We start from the raw sequence: 23,105 nt of genomic DNA on the forward strand, positions 1-23,105 counted from the left end.
CAGGCTCGGTGCATGTAGCCTGCTTCCCTCTCTGCCTGTGTCTCTGCCTATCTCTCTGTGTGTCTCTCATGAACAAATAAATAAAATCTTTACAAAAAAATCAGAGATTGTCAGAAGAGATACAAAATCAAGGTTCAACAATATATTGTCTATAAGAAACTCACTTTAACTATAAAGATACAGATAGATTAAAAATAAAAGGATGAAGATATACCATGCTAACAGTAAACAAACCAAAGCTGTAGTAATTATATAAATTTCAGACAAAGCAGACTTCAGAACAAAGAAATTCAGAGAGATAAAGAGGGTTATTATATAATGACAAAGGGGTCAGTTCTCCTATCCCTAACTTGTCTATATCCAACAATAAAACATCAAAATACTTGATGGAAAAACTCATAAAACTTCAAGGAGAAAGAGAAAAAACCATTATCATAGTTGGAGATTTCAACACCCTTCTGTCAGTGATTGACAGATCCAGAAGGATATAGTTAAGGATACAGCTGAACTAAACAACAGCATCAATTAACTAGATCCAACTGATATGTATAGCATATTTCATTCAACAATAGTTGAATAAACACGTTTCTCTAGTTCACACAGAACATTCACCAAGACAGAACACATTATGAGCCATAAAACATGCCTTAACAAATTCAGAAGAATAGAAACCGTACAAAGTATGCTCTCAGGCCACACTGGGATTAAACTAGAAATCAATAACTGAAAGATAGCTGGAAAAATCCCCAAACATTTGAAATTAAACAACATAGTCCTAAGTAACACATAGGTCAAAGAAGGCATTTAAATGTAGTTTGGACTTGGCCTTGGCTGTAGCAACTTCTTATTAGACAAATGCCTCTGGAGGCAAGGGAAACAAAAGCAAAAATGAACTATTGGGACTTCACCAATATAAAAAGCTTCTGCACAGTGAAGGAAACAATCAACGAAGCTAAAAGGCAACCTGCAGAATGGGAGAAGACGTTTGTAAATGACATATTGGATAAAGGACCAGTATCTAGAATCTATAAAGAACTTACAAATTCAACACTCAAAAAAAAAAGTACTAATTCAATGTTAAGACATGAGCAGAAGATATGACCAGACATTCCTCCAAAAAAGGACATACAAATGGCAAGCAAACACATGAAAAAATGCTCAACATCACTCATTATCAAGGAAATGTAAATCAAAATCACAATGTAATACGACCTCATATTAGAATGACTAAAATTAACAGATGTTGCTGAGGATGCAGAGAAAGGGCAACACTCTTAAACTGTTGGTAGGAATGCAGACTGGTGTAGACACTATGGAAAATAGCATGGAGTTTCCTCAAAAAGTTAAAAATAGAGCTACCCTATTACCCGGAAATTGCACTACTAGGTATTTATTCAAATGATACAAAAATACTGATTCAAATGGGTACCTGCACCCCAATTTTATAGCAGCAATGTACACAATAGCCAAAATATGGAAAGAACTCAGGTGTCTGCTGAATGGATAAAGATTATATATATGCACACACACACATACACATACACACACACTGGAATATTACTCAGCCATCAAAAAGAATGAAATATTGCCACTTGTAATGACATGAATGGAACTGGAGGGTATTATGCTAGGTGACATAAATCAGTCAGAGAAAGACAAATACCATATGATTTCACTCATATGTGGAATAATAAGAAACAATACAGATGAACATAGGGGAAGGGAAGGAAAAATAAAATAAGTAAAAAACAGAGGGAAAGACAAATCATAAGAGACCCTTGACTGAGGGTTGCTGGAGGGAAGTGGGCAGGGGATGGGCTAAATGGGCGATGGGCATTAAGCAGGGCACTTGTGATGAGCACTGGGTGTTATATATAAGTGATGAATCACTAAATTCTACTCCTGAAACTAATTCTGCACCATATGCTAACTTACTTGAATTTAAATAAAATCTTGGAAGGAAAAAAAAAGTAGTCTGGACTAAATGAAAATGAAAATACAAGCTATCAAAATGTGTGGGAAGCAGTGAAAGCATTGCTTAAAGTGAAACTTACAGCATTGAATGCATATATTAGAAAAGAAGAAAGATCTTAAATTACTAGCCTAACTTCCACCTTAGGAAACCAGAGGAGGAGGTACAAATGAAGGCTGAAGCAAGCAGAAGAAAAGAAATGATAAAAAATAGAACAGATATAATATAAAAGACAGAAAATTAGTAAAGAAAAACAGCAGAGGCCTTGAGTTGGGCTTCCTGTTCAGCAGAGTCTGCTTCTCCCTCTTCCTCTCCCTCTGACCTTCCCCAAACTTGAGCACACCCTCTCAAATAAATACATAAAATCTTAAAAAATAAAAATAAAAAAGAAAATCAATAGAGAAATCAAAAGCTGGTTCTTAAAAAAAAAAAAAAGCTGGTCCTTTGAAAAGATCAATAATATTAATAAACTCCTAGCCAGGCTATCCAAAAAAAGAAGGCACAAATTGCTAATATCAGAGACAGGTAACAAGTACCAATTCCACAACATCAAAAGGATACTAAAATATATTATGAATTACCTTATGCCCCAAAATTCCATAACTTAGATGAAATAGTTCAATTCTTTAAAAGACACAAATCACTAAACCTCACATAAGGAAAATTAGGTGAACTAGAGAGGCCTATATATATATGAAATACATATAATCAAGAATGAATAACCTTCCAAAAAGAAAGTATCAAGCTGAGATGGCTTCACTGATGAATTCTACCAAACATTTAAAGAAAAAATGATGTTAATCCTCTACAATCTGTTCCTGAAAATAAAAGCAGAGGGATTATTCCTAACTCTTTCTAGGAAGGCAGCATTCACAAAACAAGATATAGCTATTATAAGAAAGGAAAACTGGAGACCAGGATCTTGCATTTACACAGATGCAAAATCCCCAATAAAATGTTAGCAAATCAAACCTAACGATGTATAAAAAGAATTATACGCCCATAACCAAGAGAATTTAATGCAAATATGCAAGACTGCTTCAATACTCAAAAACCAATTAGTGTAATCCATCACAACAAGCTAAAGAAGAAAAATCATATGATCTTTACAACACATACAAATAAAGCATTTGGCAAAACCTAAATCCATTGATAAAAAATTAAAAAATCCTCTGAGCAAATGAGGAAGACAGGGAGACTTAATCAACTTGATAAAGGACACATCTATTCTTTTAAAAAGGTACAAAAGCCTACAACTAGCTTCCATAAAATTTTCATCATTTCTAATGGTGAAAGATGGGATGCTTTCTGAAATTTTATTGTAGGTTATTACAAAGAGGCCATCTATGTGGAAGATACCAGGAAAGACTACCTTCCCTGTAATACCTTCATGGACTCACTTCCTAAAGAAAAATACACCTGTTGGTTCCACTTTTTGGTATACTACCATTTCTCAAAGGGGGATCAATAGTCCCTCAGTAAATAATCCTTACCCTCATCCCTCAAATCATTTCTTTGGATTCTCCAAGCAGTGATTCCTTTTTTATTATTATTAATTTTTATTTATTTATGAGAGACAGAAAACAAGCGGGGGGGGGGGGGAGGGTCAGAGGGAAGGGAGAAGCAGTGTCCCCACTGAGCAGGATCTTGACCTGAGCCCAAGGCAGAAGCTCAAATGACTGAGCCACTCAGGCACCCTTTCTTAAATAATCGTTTTTACTTACTTGTGATATTATACACCCAATCTTCCCAAACCTTCAGCACTCTTCACTAATTTCTCCATTTAACTTATACCCATTCTGAAGATACAATCTTATTATGTGCCTTCTCTACATAAAAACATAATCCACCTGATTTTGAATAAAAACAACTCAAAAGTGGGACACTTGCTTATCCTTCCAATCCCTGTGTCCCAGTGCAGCGTTTTAGAGCCGGTATCAATGATGAAGGTGATGATGTTGCAACACACTTAGAACAAAAGTTCTGTTCTGTTGCATTTTCCTGGTTCTGCTGCAACACTGTTGATCAATTAACAGTTTGTAATCCATCTTTAACCAGAAGCAAGTATTCAGAATATAAAAATCTCATAACACTGAATGGTATATTCATATTGTCAGAGAGAACTCATGTGACACCTCAGAGTTTACTCAGAGGTACTCAGAGTTAGTAATACATTACTCACAGCCAAAATATTCCCTGCAAATGGCATTTCTGTCTTTATATTCTGTTGCTTTTTATCCTGCTTTTTATATTCTGATGCTTTATTAATTATTTTTTTGCCAACCCAGAAGTGCATAAGGGATGATTGCTATAAATATTAAGATTTTTTTAAATTTTATTTATTTATTTATTTATTTATTTATTTATTTATTTATTTATTTATTTAAGAGGGAGAGAGAGAGGTGAGAGAGAGAGAGAGCAAGCACAGGAGCAGAGGCAGAGGGAGAAGCAGACTCCTCACTGAACAGGGTGCCCAGCTCAGGACTTAATCCAGGATCTTGGGATCATGACCTGAGCTGAAGGCAGATGCTTAACCAACTGAGCCATCCAGGGGCCCCAAGTCTTAAGTTTTTAGTCATTTGTTTCGATGTGAGTTTCAAAATCATGGCTGTCTAGACAATAAAAACTGGCTGGCTGTAGGGAGTTTCCAATTTCCATAAATGCAAATTAACAGAAAGAAAAAGCTAAGGAAACAAGCCTGAAAGCATGATTTTGCTGAAACCCCAAGGACAGGCCATCAGCTAGTTGAGAGTCAGTAGGAACAAGTTAGCTTTAGATGGTTCATAGACAGGAGCTTCTTAAATACAGCTTCCATATAGACTCCACATAATGGAAATAAATGGGAAGAGAAGTAAAATAGAACCACAGCAAAGATAGCAGTCTGTGCAGTAGAGAAGACAACCAAAGAAATAATGTATGGTTGTACAAGCTGTACACTTTACAGTTCTTGGGGTTACCATTCACACAGTAGTCCATGTAAATCAGGCCTCCTAGAATTGTGCAGTGCACAACTGGTGCAATCATGAGCAACAACCTGAAAATATTCTGATGCTAGTATTTAATAGCAAATGCATGGCAATAAAGAGCACAGATTTATGTCTGAAGTTACAAGCTTTATAAATTGGATTTATTTAAAAGAAAAAATCAATAAATTGGACCTCATCAATATTGAAACCTTTGCTGTATAAAAGACACTGTTAAAAGAACAAAAAGACAAGCTATAGCCTGTGAGGAAATATTTGATAATCATAGATCCAGCAAAGGTCTCATATCTAGAATATCATATATTTAAGTACATGAAAAGATCAACATCATTAGGCTTTAGGGAAATGCAAATTAAAAGCACAATGAGATACTGCTATACACCTATTGAAATTATTTTAAAAAAAACAATACCAAATACTTACAAGGATGCAACTCTCATGCATCACTGATGGGAATGCAAAGTGCTATATCTGCCTTGGAGAATAGTGTGATAGTTTCTTATAAAGTTAAACATACACATCATATGACCCATTAATCCCACTCCTAGGTATTTACTCTAAGGAGCTGAAAACTTATTTTTATACAAAAACATGTACACAAATGTTTTACAGCACTTCTACTCACAACTACCAGATGGAATAACACAAAAGTCCTTCAGGAAATGAATACTTACATGAACCCTGGTATATCCATATAATGAAATACTAAGAAATTGATGTATTGGGGCCCCTGGGTGGCTCAGTGGGTGAGTATCTGCCTTCGGCTCAGGTCGTGATCCTGGAGTCCCAGGATGGAGTCCCTCATTGGGCTCCCCACGAGGAGCCTGCTCCTCCCTCTGCCTATGTCTCTGCCTTTCTCTGTGTCTCTCATGTATAAATAAATAAAATCTTTAACAAACAAACAAAAAGAAATCAATGTTTTGTAAAGGCATTATGTTGAATGAAAAAAAAACAGTCTTAGAAGGTTAACTCAATAAGGTTCCATTTATATGATATTATAGATGGAGGTGGGTGGCCGTCAGGGCTTAGGGGTGGGGAATGGGTTGACTACAACATGGGGGAATTCTGGGAGGCGATGGAACTGTTCTATAGTATGACTGGAGTGGTGTTTACATGACTATACATTCATTAAAACTCAGCACTATACACCAAAAAATGGTTTTTATAGACAACAAAAAGCACTTTTAAAATAATCCCAAAGCTGTCCTCATCTCTCCACTTCCTGACCACCCCCTGCCCCACTAATCCTTGTCATTTTCAGCTCTCCTGCCCAAAAGCAATGACTCCTCACCAGATTTCTTCCCAATTGTAATCTTTAAATCTTTTTCTAATTAATTAATTATGAAATTAACTATTGTACAAAAGGTTATAAAGAAAAAAATCAGTCAGATATAAATAGCTGTACCCCTTTAGATTAAGCATGGACACTACTCCTTATGTCATCTCTGAACTGAGACCCAATGTGAAATTAAAATAAGCATCAGAAATAATATGGGTTTGTAGTATGTTACACGCTTATCCTGCAGTTCCACAAAAGCAAAGAAAACTTAATTGTAGTGCTGGAAATAGTCGGGGTTTTTTTTCTTATACCCAGCCCATCTTGCTCAGTTGCAGTTCATTTCTGTGTCTCCTACCCTAAACACATACTGACTGCCTCTAGTATGTGCTAAACTAATCCTAGTTGAATTGAATTTCTAGCTATTTCAACTCAGTAGATTCTCTATCCTATTGCCTTTGTCATGCGGACGTGGAGCAAAAATCAGTGAAAGAATTAACACCCCAGGCCTGGCATGACAATATTAATGCCTGGAAAAGAGCAACAATCTCCCAAAGATAGCAACTATTAAACAATGAATTGCCTATTTAGGGAAACATGAGCCAGAAGAACAAAGAAGAAATAGAACTTCCCAAGGGATGCTAAAAAAAAAAAAAAAAAAAAAAAAAAAAAAAAAAGCAGCACTGGAATTGAAAAGTGAAAAAAAAGTAAAACAAAAGAATTTCACCTCAATGTTATTGCAAGTGTTTCTGGATTGACTAGATGAACCTGAGGCGAATGATTTCAAAACAACAACCAGAAAGTTTTAAAATATGCATTGGTATAATTTAGCAGGTAATCAGGGCTGCTGAAAACCACCCTTATGTGGGAATAATTAGTGTACCATAGCTACTCAGAGGAAACTCACTTATTGCTAATAACTGATGCTCAGGTGGTGCTGATCATTCTATCACCCAAAACTAATTAAGGGTCTTAAAAAGGAGGAGGGAACCCACATAGGGAAAAAGAGATGACTGAACAGATGGGGTGGCTCAAGGGCTCAGTGAAACGAGAAGCCTTCATGGCAAAGTGAACAATTAGACTGAAAATGCAGGCGGTTCAGGCACGCACACACACACACACACACACACACACACACACACACAGGCCTTCAGGCCCCTGGCCTGAGAGCTGGGAATAGAAGGAGCAGAGATGAACTGACCTACAGCCCCTGACCTCTTTCTCTGTACCCTGAGTGTGACCTGAAGGGAGCTTCCCAATCACCCCCTTAGTTGAGGCCATAGGAGGCTTTGTAATCTGCTCAAGCCCACACAGCTAAGACAGTCTTGGAGATGACCTTTAAGCCTAGGTCCATGACCTTCACCATCACATGTGCAAAACCAAGCTTTGGTGACCCTTTTACCATCATTGATAACCACTTCCACAAGCACAGTCTTGGCCTGTTTTCAGAAAATTTCTACTTGTAATTCTCTTTCAGAATTTACTTATTTTGAGAATTCTGATCTTTGATCTGGAATAATATGCAAAACAAAATTTTAAATTTATTTAAAATTAGGGGCACCTGAGTGGCTCGGTGGTCGAGGATACGCCTTTGGCTCAGGTCATGATCTCAGGGTCCTGGGATCGAATCCCATATTGGGCTCCCAGCGGTGAGCCTGCTTCTCCTGCCTGTGTCTCTGCCTCACTCTATATCTTTCATGAATAAATAAATAAAATCTTTAAAAAATAAAAAATTAAAATAAATAAATAAATAATTGGTTAACATATTAATGTTATCCCTTGATCTCAACAATGTATTTACAACAATCAGAAATATAATGTTATAGTAAGAAGCCAAACCCTGGAGGAGAAGCTTTGGGGCCAGCACATGATTTTCTTTAGTCATTCATCCTCCCCCCATAAAGCCAGAAAATAGAAGAAATAGAACTTCCCAATGGATGATAAAAGAAATGCACTGGAGTTAAAAATTGAAAAAAAAATAATTTTTTTGGACTGTTATGTTTGCTAGTAAGTTTCCTTTAGGTTACAAGAAACAGAGATCCACTCAAGTTTTCTTAAGTAATGGAAGTTTATTATAAGGGTAGATGTGGAAGTAGAGAGCATAGGATTCCCAGCTTCTAAGCTAAACCATATGGAAAAAGAGGAACCACAACAGAGCCAGACTGTTTTATATATTTATATACATATATACATATTTTATTATATATAATAAAGATACATAATGTATATAACATAAATATAATATATATATACTAATAAAAGGTCTAGTCAGCAAATAGTATTGGAAAAATTGAATGCCCATACAGAAAAACAGAGCCAGGCTGATATATATTAATACATAATAAAACATTTATATATTTTATAAATATATATAAATTCTTAAATATAAATTATATATACATAAAAATTTATATTTATATATTTTTATAATATATAATAAAATAAAATACAATATATACATTATATATTATACATATTAATTAATAAAAGGCCTATTCAGCAAACAGTGCTGGAAAAACTGAATGCCCACACAGAAAAAAAATCAATCTCAACATTACTTCAGATCATATGCAAAGTGTAACTGAATATGTATTATAGACCAAAACCTAAAAGCTAAAACTATAAATTTTCACAGAAAAATATTCTATAGAAAATCATTGTGACTTTGGGACAAGCAAATACTTCTTAGATAAGATACATACAAAAAACAAACCATATTCATTGGTTATGACAAATGAACCATATTTACATTAATAGAGGGAAAGTGTGTTGGGGAGTATGAGAACTCTTTGTGTTATCTTCACAATTTCTTTTATAAATCTAGAACTATTCAAGCTAAGAAGTTTATTACAAGAAAGCATGAACCATAAAATTAAAAATAGCTAACTTGATAAATTAAAACTTTTGTTCATTAAAAAGACACTATTAGGAAATTGAAAAGATAAGCTATAAACTGGGGAAAATATTTGCAAACCACATATCTGACAAAGGAATTATATATAGCATATATAAAGAACTCTCAAAACTCTATTAAAGAACAACTACAATTTTAGAAGACTTAAATAGACATTTCACTAGAGAAAATATATGGATGGCCTATAAGCACATGGGAAGATATAAGGCATTAATTACTAGGAAAATTAGATTCCATTATACACCTCTTAGAATGGCTAAAATTTTAAAACCGACAATTCCATGAGTGTAGAGGATGCAAAGCAACTGGAACTCTCCCAGCTGGTAGGAGTACAAAATGGCACAGGCACTCAAAAAGAGATTAGCAATTTCTTACACTCACAAAATGACTCAGTAATCTTCCCATGGTGTCTACCCACAAGAAATAAAAAGATTATGTCCTCTACTTGTGGTTCACAATCACCAGAAACTGGAAACAATCCAAATAAATGTCTATTGACCAAGGAATGGACAAACGTCTCTACAATGTAATGGGGCACCTGGGTAGCTCAGTGGTTAAGCATCTGACTCTTGATTTCAGCTCAGGTCATGATCTCCGGGTGGTGAGACCAAGCTCTGTGCTGGGCATGCATGGAGCCTGCTTAAGAGTCTCTCTTAAGACTCCCACTCCCTCTGCTTCTCCCCAACCCCCACTCCCCACCCCCACTTAAAAAAAAGTGAAATACTGATGCACACAGCACAGATGTATCTCAGAGATGAAGGAAGCCAGATGCAAGCAACAGCATACTGCAGGATTCCATTTATCTGCCATTCTGGAAAATGTGAAACTATACTTTGCCAAGAACTGAGAGTAGAGGAAGAGTATTGACCACAAAGAGCAAAAGGAAAGTTTTGGTGGTGGTAGAGTCTATATCTTGTGGTGATTATTAAATGACTACACATTTGTCAAAACTAATCACAAAATATACCTGAACAGGGAAAATCTTACTGTATGTAAATCGTATCTCAAAGTGTTTTGAGGTATTTGATTAAAAGAAAACTGGGAATATATCTCCTCCAGTGCTTTATATATTCTTTCTCTTTTCCATTTAACATCAGAGCACTAAATGGGCTATAAAAACATGACTTTAATGACTACATAAAATTTCACTGGGTAGGTATGTTGCAACATAATTATTGTCCCACTGCTGGATGTCGTTCTTTTCTAATTTTTTAATGTATGTTCTTACATAAACATCTCTGTACACCAGTTTAGTCTTTAATCTCTGATTATTGCCTGAGAACAAAATACCAGGTATGAAATTACTGAGCTAAAAGTATGAGCAGCAATAGATAAAGGTTCTGAAAATCATCATGACTACTTGCCAACTTACTCTCCAGAAAAAGTGGAAACAACTTACATCCCACGGCCATCATGATAGGAGTAGGTATATAAGAGAAGTCTTTTTTTTTATTTTTTTAACTAATTTATTCATTTATTTATGATAGTCACAGAGAGAGAGAGAGAGAGAGAGAGGCAGAGGCACACAGGCAGAGGGAGAAGCAGGCTCCATGCACCGGGAGCCCGATGTGGGACTCGATCCCGGGTCTCCAGGATCGTGCCCTGGGCCAAAGGCAGGCGCCAAACCACTGCGCCACCCAGGGATCCCCTAAGAGAAGTCTTAAGTACATCTTTTTAAAAAAAAATATAAAGCAATCCTATAAGAAAAGACTTTCTCTAAGTATCTGAGGGAGGCAGCACCCTGTCAGATCTAGAACACCAAATTAAAACATCAGAAAAGAAGGTTTATGGAGTAGTGAGAAAGTGAACAAATCTACAGAAAAGAGGATCTTCTGTAGAATTTCCAGGAGCCTTTATATTAGCAAGGTTTTCTCGAATAACATTTTTTTCTCAGGAAGAGAGGTTAGTTTTCCATATATAATACATTATTTTGTGTAATAAAGAACAGTTAGCAAAATAATTCATTGGAATCCTATTTTACAATCCTATTTTCCAGAACAATTATGTATTTCAACCAAGATTTCACTCTCCTTTTGCCCATCACAGCAACTCAGTCACAATGTTGGAATTTTGATAATCATCTTTCACCATAACAAAGACCGTATTCCGCAATAGACTCACAATATTTTTTCCATGTGCTGGTCCCTATCTTCAAAGCATAGTTTATGCTAATAGATGACTCTCCTTTATATTAGAAACAGAAAAACCTTATGCATTAATTTTCGAGTGATGCCCCTATTCAGACGTTAGCTCTACCATTACTAAAATAAGCATTGCTTACTGAACATTTTAACTAAAAAGTGACCAAAACAGAAGACCTAAACCTGCACAATATTAAGTTCAGTTTCAAAATGTCCTCATGGCAAATGAATCACATTTCTGAATCTTGGCCTGGGATCCTGGAGTTCCAATCATCATTTTCCAACATTGATTTGAAAGATGAACGTCTGTCTGAATAATTCCATCAGAAACCCTCTTTCCCCAATGATTCACGCAGATGGGAGGTTTGATTGTACACGATGCATGTAAAACTTTTAACCTGTGTCATGAAATTCTGGAATAGAAAGAACCCTGTTTTGCTAAAAACCTCACCATGGGTTGGTAGTTGTGCTGACTGTGAACTCAGCTTCCAAACAGTTCACTCTGTACTCACCCCATTTGGCCTTGCTCTACATTGACTGGAATAATTCATCTGACTATACATTTCAGGTTTCTCCTACCAGATGCTCAATCTGTGAAATGAATGAAAAAATCTCACTGATAAATACAGAAAACAAAATGGTGGGAAAAAAAAAAGAAAGAAAAGAAAATGATGATTGCCAGACAGGAGGGGGCTAGGAGGATGGGCAAAATGGGTGAAGGGGTGTGGGAGGTATAGGCTTCCAGTTATGGGATGAATAAGCCATGGGGATGAAAGGTACAGAACAGGAAATAGTCAATGGTACTGTAATAGTGTTGTGTGCTGACAGATGGTAGCTACGCTTGTGATGAGCATAGCATGATGCATAGAGTTGTCAAATCACTAGGTTGTATACCTGAAACTAGTGTAACATTGTGTGTCAACATTATTCAAAAAAAAATCACACCAATGAAGGTGCCATTCCAGACCATCTTTAATATTCCATCATATCTTTCAGAATTCAGAGACCAAAACCAATTTCTCAAATCAGAGAAACATTTAGAAGGATTTTTTTTTCAACAATGCACATCAAGTTCTAGGTCTGATTTTATTATTTATTAATATTATTATTTTTAGGACCTACTTTTATTTTTAAGGACAATGCCCCATGATCTGAATCATTTGAAAATGTCACTTAAATAGGCAATCAGAATAAGTATCACACACCCCTCCTGTATCCCCTCTCCTTCTCTCTCTCTCTCTCTCTCTCTCTCTTTCACACACACACACACACACACACACACACACACACCTATTTCTCACAGACTGTGAGGAACCTATACAAGATGCCCCCTCCTTCCCCTGGCCATTGCCAGTATACAAAATCCACTAGCGCTCAGGACCAGACATCCTAAGGCCAGCCCAGAACAAAATGGAAGGAAACAAAGCATCCCTCAAACTCACTCCCCTGCTGCTTCAGTGTTCTCTCTCCTGCCAGGTTTCCCTGCCTCCCACCCTCTTTGCTGTCACAGCCCCTTCTATAACTACCTGAGAAACCTACCTTGTACTTGATTCCTGCAGCAAAACATAAGAAAGGTCCAGAAAGGGCTAAGCCCTCCCAGGCAAATGAGTCGGCAGAGAAAACACTAGACCGAGAATCCGACTATGAGAATCCTCCTTCCAGCTGTACTGCTTAGTAGTGGAGGACAGACAGGCTCTCAGCCAACAACAGGCTAGCTCCACATTCAGAGGCCCTAAGCCCAACTGCATTTGCTCCCAGGTTTGGGGACTCAGCCAACAACTTTGTCTCTTGAGCCCCTTCTGAATTGTTTTGCTCTAAATATCTAGCTCAAGAGTAAACCAACTTTAGGAGGAAAAATATGCACAATTCACCAAGATAATAGACACATCCAGGAGTCCGTTCACTATAATCACCCATATACCCAAAGCCCTGAATTCCGCCCTGCACTTAATTAGAGGGAAGAAGCAGGCAGACATCTGCCAAATGACAATGAAAAAGCAACAGAAGGTTCTGGAGCGACGCGCCTGATGGAGGAGCTGCAAGAACAGAACATAGGAATCACCCACTGACACCCCCAAGGCAGGTGTTTGCCTCTAAAACAGATCGTGTCCCAGGGGATCCCTGGGTGGCTCAGCAGTTAAGCATCTGTCTTCAACCCAGGGCATGATCCTGGAGTCCCAGGATTGAGTCCCAGGATCGAGTCCCAGGATCGAGTCCCAGGATCGAGTCCCACATCAGGCTCCCCGCAGGGAGCCTGCTTCTCCGTCTGCCTCTCTCTCTGTGTCTCTCATGAATAAATAAATAAAATCTTTAAAAAAAAAAAAAAAGATCTTGGCCCATAGAGGCCTTCAATCAAATTTTGTTGAGTGGCTGAATAAAGCCAGGGGTAAATACATGAACTGAGAAGCAAGCGAGAAAGTCTGGCACAGGAAAATCTCTCCATTCTATAGTATTATAAAGAAAATAGGTGGCTTTTAGCAATACCAGCCAGAGGGTCAACATTATAGGGCAGGAGAATGAGTGGATTCTGGTGGTTGATTTCTCCTCTGATTGCGGGGGGCAGCTGGTCCATCCTCGGGCTGTGAAGTGGATAGTAAGTGGACACCGTGTGCCAGGGACAAAAAGTTCTGGTGCAAAGGAATGCAAGTGGCACCTCCCCAGCTTTGCTAGAGTGTGAATTTCCGTGTAAAGCCCCTCCCAAGTGCCCCCTCTCCCTCTCTCACCTCCCCACTGACTCCCACATATCCCATCCTTATTGCAGCATATCCCTTGTGCCATACCCATTACTCCATTTGGTTCTGTTGTATTCATCAGCTCAGTAGTTTATCTAAGTAAAACCTGCATTTCCCGAAGCATACAGCATGAGCGTTGAGTATTTGTGAAGTGAGTAGAACTTTATGAAAGTATTTAGGAGGTGGAAGGGAGTTAGGATACACTCGGAACCTAGTCCGTGTTATCACCTGTAGCAGTCTATGGAGCTGATGTCATCATAAATCAGAAGTGTCTGTGGGGGGGACAGTGGGGCGTGCAAGGTTGAGTACACAGAGGTTCTAGGATGGCACTTGGGGGTGGGGGAAGAAGGGTTTAAAACAGCATAGAATCCCACGGATTGCATCTGTGGTCTGCTTTTTTACTGGCCTACAAGTAATTTGAGACAAACGTTATACTAAATAACCTTCTCTCTCACCTGCTATGACAGCTAAAGCAGGAAGCACATACAATGGCTTAAGATGTAAGCCAGATTGCCCTGGGATCCTCAGCCAAACTAAACAATCTCATCACAGGAGCACGGAATTCACACTTCTGTTCATTCATTCATAAACTTACTCATTTCACAAATATCACACACCGATGCTGTAAACTATGAGAGATCCAATGATAAACAAAACAGCGTTCCTAAACTGGCTCTTTCCCCCTTGGGATTCCATAGTCCTGTAGTATCCAGTCCTATATCACCCAGGGCATGACTAATTCATTTCACTTCTTCTGAAGATGTTTATAAAGATTAGCAGAGGGAGTTCAAGAGATATGGGTTCAAATCCTAGCTCTGCTACATAGATGTGGTATTTGGTAAATTTGTTAACCTTTCTAAGCTTTAGTTTATTCATCTATCAAATAGTAGAACCATGTAATGGTATAGGTAGTAATAGTAGCTATCTCACAGGACTGTTAGTTGTGCCTGATAGAAAAACAAGGATGAAGTACAGAGAATAGTACCTGGTGTACGAGAGGAACTAAATCAAAGTCAGTTTGTTCCCTCTATCCTATGGATTTCCAGTCATTTTGAAAGCAGTTTGTACCGAGGCCAAGTCTTGTGCATCCCTGTGCCCTAGGGCACCCTCTGCTACTTACCACGACCAGTGAACTTGACCTCATTCTCCCAAACAAGTTTGACCTTGTATGGCACTTTACATCCTGCAGCTTTTCTTTGCTTTCAACACATGCCAAGACGAAAATTTTAAGCAGGCAAGCAGAGACTTTGTTAAGGTTTTTTGCGTCACCACTACTAAAGGCTGACACTTATTGACTCGAAGCTAACCAAGTTCCAGGCACGATTCTAATGTTTTGCCCGCGTTACCTTGCTGATTTCAAGTAAGAGCTCTGTGAGGTAGGTGCTGTGCTGTGCCTATTTTTACAGCAGAGGCAACTGAGTAGCTTGTCCAAAGGCCTGCTGCTAGTCAGGAAAGGAAGGATGGATTTTCGAACCCAGGCAGCCAGGCTCCAGGGGCCACCCTCTCAATCACTGTACTATATTAATTCTTGCTAAGGGACTCTAGAGTCGTGGTTATTAAGTGTTATTGGGTGGCAAATAAGATGGTAAGAGGTGGCAAGGTTTTCAGCCAATTGATTTGATCATAAAATGCTAAAATTAATCGAAAGTTAATTATACAGGTGTTTATAAAAAGAAAGAGAGGGAGAGAATCTCCACTGCAGATGGCTTCTGTTACACATAAAGCGGAAAGGACACCGATAGTTCTGTAAAATTTGGGAGCCTATGTTCTGGGTTTATCTAAACTCCATCAGTGCATTGCATTCATCCCATGCATACCGGCTCCTTTGCACGTGGCTGGCACTGCTGTAATGACACACAGATGAGAAAGACAAGTCCTGCCAGGGAAGATCACCTGGTCTAGGAAAGGAGCAAGAGACACATAAGGGGGTTAGTTACAGCACAATTAGTGTGAAGAAGTATTGTGGACACACAAAGGTGAAGTAAGTATCCCCCAAGACAGTTGACTTAATAAAACAAAGGAACAAGTCCCAATGAGAGTTCTGGAGGCATCCGTCATGTGGGCTCTCATGAATGTATTCTTCACTAATTCCACAACAATGGAGAGCTGAGCCCCTCTGAGCCAAGCTTTTCCAAGACTTTGGAACTTCCTCTGCTCCACTGGCTTCAGGTAAACCCAGGTATTTTGCACTTCTACAGTCTCCCTGTCCTACCAACCAATCTCCAGCACTCTCAATGTTGGAACTTCCTCTGCTCCACTGGCTTCAGGTAAACCCAGGTATTTTGCACTTCTACAGTCTCCCTGTCCTACCAACCAATCTCCAGCACTCTCAATGCCTAGGTTTCTAGAAAAATCAACATATAAGGTCAAATCGGACAGTTCCTTCCAGAGACAGTGTCTCCACCATGTTACAGATTATTTCAAAGGAATCTTGCCAAAGGGCTGGACATAGAACTCTAAGATATAAAGGCAAAGTCTCTTCATTTGGTTTTATGAGAAAATACTTGGTTTTATGAGAAGTTAAATTCACTGGGCTTGGGTTAGCAAGAGTCAACATTATTCCCAATCTCAGAGCTGGTTTTGTACAAAGGAGAGAGAGAAAAAGAATTAATACACGAAAGGCTTTTTAAAAAGCTCAGCTTTAAAATGGCAAGAAGAATTTGGAAAGATAGAAAGAGATGGAGTACTTCCAAACTCGTTCTATGAGGCCAGCATCACCTTAATTCCAAAACCAGACAAAGACTCCACCAAAAAGGAGAATTATAGACCAATATCCCTCATGAACATGGATGCAAAAATTCTCAACAAGATACTAGCCAACAATACATTAAGAAGATTATTCACCATGACCAAGTAGGATTTATCCCTGGGATGCAAGGCTGGTTCAACACTCATAAAACAATCAATGTGATTCATCATATCAGCAAGAGAAAAAACAAGAACCATATGGTCCTCTCAATAGATGCAGAGAAAGCATTTGACAAAATACAGCATCCATTCCTGATCAAAACTCTTCAGAGTGTAGGGATAGAGGGAACATTCCTCAACATCTTAAAAGCCATCTACAAAAAGCCCACAGCAAATATCATTCTCAATGGGGAAGCACTGGGAGCCTTTCCCCTAAGATCAGGAACAAGACAGGGATGTCCACTCTCACCACTGCTATTCAACATAGTACTAGAAGTCCAAACCTCAGAAATCAGGAGATAAAAAGAAATAAAAGGCATTTAAATGGGCAAAGAAGAAGTCAAACTCTCCCTCTTTGCAGATGACATGATACTGTACATAGAAAACCCAAAAGTCTCCACCCCAAGATTGCTAGAACTCATACAGCAATTCAGCAGTGTGGCAGGATACAAAATCAATGCCCAGAAATCAGTGGCATTTCTATACACTAATGATGAGACTGAAGAAAGAGAAATTAAGGAGTCAATCCCATTTACAATTGCACCCAAAAGCATAAGATACCTAGGAATAAACCTAACCAAAGAGGTAAAGGATCTATACCCTACAAACTATAGAACACTTCTGAAAGAAATTGAGGAAGACACAAAGAGATGGAAAAATATTCCATGCTCATGGATTGGCAGAATTAATACTGTGACAATGTGAATGTTACCCAGGGCAATATACACGTTTAATGCAACCCCTATCAAAATACCATGGACTCTCTTCAGAGACTTCGAACAAATTATTTTAAGATTTGTGTGGAATCGGAAAAGAACTCGAATAGCCAGGGGAATTTTAAAAAAGAAAACCATATCTGGGAGCATCACAATGCCAGATTTCAGGTTGTACTACAAAGCTGTGGTCATCAAGACAGTGTGGTACTGGCACAAAAACAGACACATAGCTGAGTGAAGTAAGTCAGTCGGAGAAGGACAAACATTATATGTTCTCATTCATTTGGGGAATATAAATAATAGTGAAAGGGAAAATAAGGGAAGGGAGAAGAAATGTGTGGGAAATATCAGAAAGGGAGACAGAACGTAAAGACTGCTAACTCTGGGAAATGAACTAGGGGTGGTAGAAGGGGAGGAGGGCGGGGGGTGGGAGTGAATGGGTGACGGGCACTGGGTGTTATTCTGTATGTTAGTAAATTGAACACCAATAAAAAAAAAAAAAAAACAGACACATAGATCAATGGAACAGAATAGAGAACCTAATAGTGGACCCTGAACTTTATGGTCAATTAATATTCGACAAAGGAGGAAAGACTATCCAGTGGAAGAAAGACAGTCTCTTCAATAAATGGTGCTGGGAAAATTGGACATCCACATGCAGAAGAATGAAACTAGACCACTCTGTTTCACCATACACAAAGATAAACTCAAAATGGATGAAAGATCTAAATGTGAGACAAGATTCCATCAGGAGAACACAGGCAACACCCTTTTTGAACTCGGCCACAATAACTTCTTGCAAGATACATCCACGAAGGCAAAAGAAACAAAAGCAAAAAATGAACTATTGGGACTTCATCAAGATAAGAAGCTTTTCCACAGCAAAGGATACAGTCAACAAAACTCAAAGACAACCTACAGAATGGGAGAAGATATTTGCAAATGACCTATCAGATAAAGGGCTAGTTTCCAAGATCTATAAAGAACTTCTTAAACTCAACACCAAAGAAACAAACAATCCAATCATGAAATGGGCAAAAGACATGAACAGAAATCTCACAGGGGAAGACATAGACATGGCCAACAAGCACATGAGGAAATGCTCCGCATCACTTGCCATCAGGGAAATACAAATCAAAACCACAATGAGATCCCACCTCACACCAGTGAGAATGGGGAAAATTAACAAGGCAGGAAACAACAAATGTTGGAGAGGATGCGGAGAAAAGGGAACCCTCTTGCACTGTTGGTGGGAATGTGAACTGGTGCAGCCACTCTGGAAAACTGTGTGGAGGTTCCTCAAAGAGTCAAAAATAGATCTGCCCTACGACCCAGCAATTGCGCTGCTGGGGATTTACCCCAAAGATTCAGATGCAATGAAACGCCGGGACACCTGCACCCCGATGTTTCTAGCAGCAATGTTCACAATAGCCAAACTGTGGAAGGAGCTTTGGTGTCCATTGAAAGATGATGGATAAAGAAGATGTGGCTTATGTATACAATGGAATATTCCTCAGCCATTAGAAACGACAAATACCCACCATTAGCTTCGACGTGGATTATGCTGAGTGAAATAAGTCAATCAGAGAAGGACAAACATTATATGGTCTCATTCATTTGGGGAATATAAAAAATAGTGAAAGGGAATAAAGGGGAAAGGAGAAAAAATAAGTGGGAAATATTATAAAGGGAGACAGAACATGAAAGACTCCTAATTCTGGGAAACAAACTAGGGGTGGTGGAAGGAGAGGTGTCGGGGGGTGGGGGTGACTGGGTGACAGGCACTGAGGGGGGCACTTGATGGGATGAGCACCGGGTGTTATTCTGTATGTTGACAAATTGAACACCAATAAAAAATAAATTTATTAAAATGGCAAGAAGAAAATATAGGGGGAAAAATGTCTTTTCATTTCATGTTAAAAGCTGAAGTAAGAAATTTCTTTGGCTTTGAAGAACAAAGGAAAAATGGCAGTACAAAAACCAAATTTTAAAGATAAGTTTTATAATCTTATTATGGAACTTTTTCGTACCAAATTTACAGATGATGGTATTTCTCATAACTCCTTGCTGCCCTAGGGAAAAAAATACTTAATTGCCTAACTTTTATCTGAGTTCATGGCTATCTTTCCTTTTATTTTTTTTAAAGCACAGCTTATTTTAATTAATCACATAAAAAGTTTGTCTTTTTTCGATGACAAAAATCTGATTTACACCACTGACCTCCTTGTTCCCTTCAGGCAGTACCTAGCATGCTTCCTTGCACATTTGTTTGCTTATGTGCAGAAAAAAAAAAAGAAAAAAAAAAGAAAAACGGCATTGATTTACTTATTCTCTTTCACAGAGAGAACCAACTCCTACCAGAGATAATAAAATATTTGGGTATTGAATATGTCAGTGCTCTTAAATGTTCATATTCAATTTGAAGAAAAGTTTATTTGACAAGTTTGGTCAAATGCCTAATGAAACGATGCAAAGGAAGTAAAGAAAGCTCTGGAGAAGACAGCATTGAATGGTAATAAAAAAAAAATGGAGAACAGGATCCAGTTATCAAAAAGTTCTAAATTTATACTCACAAAGACCTTCCAGAGCTTTGCTAACCAGGTTAGAAACAGTGCTTTGAAAATCCAAAGAGCTAAAACTTTTTAAGGCAGGGTTTCTTAAAGTGTGATCTGCTACCTCTCCCCTCTCAGCAGAATCACAGAGTGCTTAATAAAGGCCCAGATTCCGAAGTCCCACCTCCACCTTTTTAGGTAATTTGCTATTTTTTGGTAAGATATCTAAAACCAGTACCTGCATTCCAATCCTCAAAGGATGCACGAGCCCCATTTTCCCATTTTCTTGATCATAAAGTTTAGGTTAGTTTGGTAAGTGGATGACAATGACAAAAATACATCAGTCTGCAGGGAGAAAGGAAGCCTTGAAGTGCCTGAAATTTATATTGCCCTTTTCTCAGGCAGAGCACAGACACTGCTTGATGGCCCCTATCAGGTGCTCCTGTCAGAACTAGCCCCACTACTCAGGCCACAGCCAGTCATAAAGATTATCCAGAGAAATTATCGGTATTTGTGTCTGTATCTAGAGACTCATTGGAGGCTCACAGCAGATTCTCACTGCTGATGGGGCTGAGAGGGAGATAAATAGACAGAAGCAGACAAACCCAAGCGGCCAAGAACTGGGCGGAGTCCACCCTAACTGCTACCATGGCCACAGCTGAAGTTTCCAGAGCTGATGCTACACCCAGGGCCATTATTGCTCTGTAATGATATTACAGTGGTTATATGACAGTAAGAATTAAATGCAATGAAACTTGTTAACTTAGCATACATTAGAAAATGTCAACAAGAAGACAAAGCAAAAGGCTCTTTTTACTTTAATTGGTAATTATTAATAGATACAAAGGTTACAGTGCCTCCTGGTAGGCAAGGTTCTCACCAACAGAACCACAAAGCCAATACACCCACAGGATCACATTCCAAGGATCCATTCCAAAAGTATACTGAACAGCATGGATCTTTAATGTGTTTTTGAAAAGTCTGGACTGGTTTCTCTACAACCCACAAGTATTAAATTCTAGAATTCTTAAAAGTTTCCTTGATGCATTGATAAGCAAAGGAAGTCTTGGAGGGATTTTGGTGAAGCCACATACTCTAGGAATATTACAGCTAATTTTCCACTTGGAGAAGAAGAAAAAGAATGACTTCCAAAAAACATCAACCCTTCCACCTCTTCAATTTGCTGTGAGCCTGAAATGCTCATACATGTAATACACCTGGAAGAGGGTAAGCAATAAATGACCAGTAAATATTGGTATTATTAGTATTAATGACTGCTAACATTCTTTCCAATATTTTGTAGTAGGTCATAAAGAAATTGGCAGCTCAGCCATTCCCTGCAGCTTGGTGCAGATGACATTATTGCCTTAAAGTAGTATGGCCTGAGCTTGTTTTATAAGTAAAATTCCATTCAAGCCATGGGTGGCAGCTTTCTGAACACGTCCCTAATGATGCCACTTGCATTTAGTCAGTACCATTGAAATGTAGTCTCAGATTTTATGAGCACAGATAACAGCAACGATATAACCCTTATAGAAAGGTGAAATTAAGAACTTTACGACAAAACTGAACAGATGACATTTGAAAAAAAGATGCCAGAAAGGTTTCCTAAATGAAGCAGAGTCTTGGAGAAACCCAGTGTTCTGTGACATAAGCATACCCTCCCAGGGTAAACTGTAGGGCCTATGGTTCTCTTTGTTATTGTATAAATGGAAGGTTAGGAATATCATTCCTTATCAGTCTTAGCAGAAGTGCAAGGTAGAGAAGGATTTACTTAAAAGAATCCCAGAGAGTAAAATGAGTAAGGGCTTTGGACCCACAAACTCCTACAATCAGTAAGTAGACACACAACCATGCAGCTGCAGACACAGGCTACCTTTCATGAGAAAGAAACAATGACTCAAAGGATGAACACAAGAACCCAGCAGGAGCTAGACCCATGGAAAACTATTCCCAAACCCTGAGTCTCATGTTCTGTCTTCCTCACTGATATTTCCCACTCATTTTCTCTCTTTTTCCCTTTACTCCTTTTCACTACTTTTTATATTCCCCAAATGAATGAGACCATATAATGTTTGTCCTTCTCTGATTGACTTAATTCACTCAGCATAATACCCTCCAGTTCCAACCACGTTGAAGCAAATGGTGGGTATTTGTCTTTTCTGATGGCTGAGGAATATTCCATTGTATACATAGACCACATCTTCTTTATCCATTCATCTTTCGATGGACACCGAGGCTCCTTCCACAGTCTGGCTATTGTGGACATTGCTGCTAGAAACTTCGGGGTGCAGGTGTCCTGCCATTTCACTGCATCTGTATCTTTGGGGTAAATCCCCAGTAATGCAATTGCTGGGACATAGGGTAGCTCTATTTTTGACTCTTTGAGGAACCTTCACACAGTTTTCCAGAGTGGCTGCACCAGTTCACATTCCCACCAACAGTGCAAGAGGGTTCCCTTTTCTCCGCATCCTCTCCAACATTTGTTGTTTCCTGCCTTGTTAATTTCCCCCATTCTCACTGGCCTGAGGTGGTATCTCATTGTGGTTTTGATTTGTATTTCCCTGATGGCAAGTGATGCGGAGCATTTCCTCATGTGCTTGTTGACCATGTCTATGTCTTCCTCTGTGAGATTTCTGTTCATGTCTTTTGCCCATTTCATGATTGGATTGTTTGTTTCTATGGTGTTGAGTTTAGTAAATTCTTTAATAGATCTTGGAAACTAGCCCTTTATCTGATAGGTCATTTGCAAATATCTTCTCCCATTCTGTAGGTTGTCTTTGAGTTTTGTTGACTGTATCCTTTGCTGTGCAAAAGCTTTTTATCTTGATGAAGTCCCAATAGTTTATTTTTGCTTTTGTTTCCCTTGCCTTCTGGATGTATCTTGCAAGAAGTTACTGTGGCCAAGTTC

General features: G+C 38.5%; 1 long non-coding RNA gene across 2 annotated transcripts in view; it reads right to left on the reverse strand.

The window, feature by feature from the left end:
- The window catches only part of LOC140613081 (uncharacterized), a 412,316-nt gene that overhangs the window by 263,487 nt on the left and 125,724 nt on the right, over positions 1-23,105 (reverse strand). The gene's annotated exons all lie outside the window — the stretch shown is intronic.

Source organism: Canis lupus, chromosome 21 (genome assembly GCF_048164855.1).
Source record: "Canis lupus baileyi chromosome 21, mCanLup2.hap1, whole genome shotgun sequence".
NCBI classification, from domain to species: Eukaryota; Metazoa; Chordata; class Mammalia; order Carnivora; family Canidae; genus Canis; species Canis lupus.